General features: G+C 36.9%; 1 pseudogene; it reads left to right on the forward strand.

The window, feature by feature from the left end:
* The first annotated feature begins 2,419 nt into the window (after positions 1–2,419).
* Positions 2,420–3,073, forward strand: LOC145467124 (dynein light chain Tctex-type 5 pseudogene; annotated as a pseudogene).

The raw sequence follows: 3,073 nt of genomic DNA on the forward strand, positions 1-3,073 counted from the left end.
TGAAATGAACACTGAACTGCTATTTATTATAATTCTAAAGTCTACTACACACAGTAGTGTGGTCTCAATCGAACTCGTTAAGGGTAGTAAGAGCAATTTCATGGTTCCCTTGTGGAACTTAGCGTTAAGAAATTTGTGGGAACTTATATTTGGGGATTCCTAGAAGATTTATCTGCTACTTGCAGTAATGTCAGTGCTATCAGATGATTGTACTGCTGTACTTGATGCCAGAGTTGTAGACAAACCGCAAGGTGCGCTTACATTATATCAGTTTTGTGTGGAAAGATGAGATTAAAGTGCCAAATAGTGAACTTGTTTTCTAAGCAATTTCAAGGTAAAAGGAGACTTAACACCTCTGGTATCAAGAAAAAGTTCTTTATTAAATGTAATGAAATCTATGAGTGTTAAGGATGAAATCTTATTTTGTAAAACGTGGAAAACAATTATTTATTTTACATCATAGAGTTTTGCAGGATAGGTTTTACGCCTAATGCAGTCATTTGTGACAAGGAATTGTAAGTTATTGTAATTTATGTCAAGCATGTTGACATGATGGTTTTCATGTTATAATGCTATTAATGCTTATTAAACAGCAACAACTTAGAACCAGATTCTTAATGTACTGCTGATTCATTTTCTATTCAGGGATGTTTTATGCATACAGTATTATAGCGAATAGTACATGTGAACGTGAGTTGCTTTGTGAGTTTCTTTGACGCGTTTGTGAAAAGAAAAATGCGTTACGTGTTGCGATATGCAGAAAATATTAGTTTCAAACTGTCAAATATTGTCTTTCACGGCACAGAGTCTCAAATATGTTAATTTAGTTATTCTTATGACGGTCTGGCTTTTCTCAGTTTCTCTCGTTAAGCTGGGGCATTTGTTTGCATTCAAATAGGAAAACCATCATGGCGGCTGTAGTGAGTACAGCCAATTCACAAGGTAATTCTCCATACACACATACGTATCGTGATCTTAGTTTGCTTCATTCGATTCTTTAAAGTGGTTTTGCTTATGAAACTTGTAATGTCGTTTTCAGACAGAAGAGGAAAGAAAAAAGGCGGGAAAATGCGTTCGTGGTAGAACACTACTTGATACTTGATTGGTTAAGCGGGAGGATCAACTCTGATTGGTCCATTCACAGGATACTAGTTGCGTCTTTGTTTTACTATACGATTCTCTTTTTTCCATTTCGGTGAATTTTAAGACGCTCATTTTTTTATTATTTATGTTTAACGAAAGGGCAATTTATATACTTTCTCTTTAAACTGCTTTTTTAAGGTTTTTTTTTCCCGAATCCACACGTTAGTATCCGCTATTATTGGTTTGGATTTTATAATAAGGCTAACTGTGCAGGTATTTTTTTTTCTGGTTGAAATTGTACTAAATCGGATGTGCTTTCTGATTATGCCAGTTCTTTATTTATCTCACATTTAAGTTAATGCACCTTATGTAAAATTCGAGGAAACTGAACGTAACTTCTATTTAGTGACTAAGTAAGTTTTCAAACGTTCCTTACCTATTAGCAGTACTTATCAATAGTTTAAGGCTTATTCGAGCCGTTTATCTGATAAGAAAGCATGGTCTGCTATGCTTAAGATTTTGACAATAATTTACAGTTGAATTTACTCAGTCGGAAGAAAATTAACGCTTCTTTCCGAGACATCGTGTTCTGTTGTGTTTGGTTTGTAAGTTTACTTGTTGTTGAGTAAAGAAAGTAAAACTGAAAGTGACAAATAGCCAAGGTGTTATGTTCATTTCCTTCCAAACATATGTCACTGTATTCCTTTGTAACTACTTTACGGTTTTCTTGATGTGACGAATATTCAAGATCTCGGTATTTGGGGTGTGATTACAAAACATGACCTAAAACTTTGGACGTTAAAAGTAATGATACGTTTTATTTTCTACAGCGAATTTTGTTTCAGTAGCAAAGCTTGTTGGGATTGTGGGCGATTCTTCGTGTTGGTAGGTCTATAAATAACAAAGGGTTTAAATCTTAATTAGGGCTGGCAAAGATGTTATTCTGAACCGTTTTCTTTTAATTATTACTTGTGTTTCGCTTTTCAGAAACATAGAAAAATAGGGATGACAATATAACAGCATGTAGCGTTTCGTTTGTTCAAACTAAACTCATTAACATTGGTAAAACCCTAGTCTATGATTGGTTGGTTTTAGCGATTGCACCTGTTGACTTGATATCATGTATTTACATACTCACACAACACGCAGGAACACGTTTCACATCTACATCTCATTTATCAAACGCCATGTAAATTTAATGTAACCATGCTATCGCTATAACAACGTTTCGTCTCTTAAAAACATTCATGTTTGGCTTACGTGGGTGAATCTGTCGGATTTGCGTTGGGTAGTTGTTATTGACTGTATTTTTCGACTGTCGTTTTTAGCCACGAACATGAGTGCTCAAGTTTCTGCCCATTCGAGAAACTCCTCACTCGGTGGAGGACCTTCAATGATTGGTATGATTAGGGCCCGAAAACTCGCCGTTAAAATGAAAAAGCGGGCGCAGTTTTTAGTGGCCGATAGGAAGCGAAGAGAAAACGCAGGTAAGACGGCTGTGATTCACTGGGATTTCCCTCGAAATTTCCGTCGAGATGAGCCACCAACAAGGTTATTAGTCCCTGGAGGAAAATCCCCAACGAGCTCACGATCTCCAAGTGCATCATCGCGTTATGGCTACGTGAATGTGAGTCAACCGCCCAAAAACACATACCGCATGGAACCTCTAAGCCGCTTTTCCGAGCCAAAAGTCAAAGAGGTTATTGAAGATGTTCTGGATCAGAACCTTAATGGTCACACTTACGAAGCAGTGTTCTGCCAGGAAATGAGTAAAAAACTCTCTGATATTATCAAACAACGGGTCAAGTTCTTGGGATTTTCACGGTACAAATTCATCTGTATTGTACACATGGGACAGGTTAATAATCAAGGAATGCGGATAGGAAGTCGCTGCTTATGGGATCAGAAATTTGACAATGTTGCGGAAGGATATTTCAGAAACGGTGACTTATTTGCAGTCGCCACTGTGTTCGGTTTGTATTGCGAGTAG

This window comes from Orbicella franksi, chromosome 14, assembly GCF_964199315.1.
Source record: "Orbicella franksi chromosome 14, jaOrbFran1.1, whole genome shotgun sequence".
Classification (NCBI taxonomy): domain Eukaryota; kingdom Metazoa; phylum Cnidaria; class Anthozoa; order Scleractinia; family Merulinidae; genus Orbicella; species Orbicella franksi.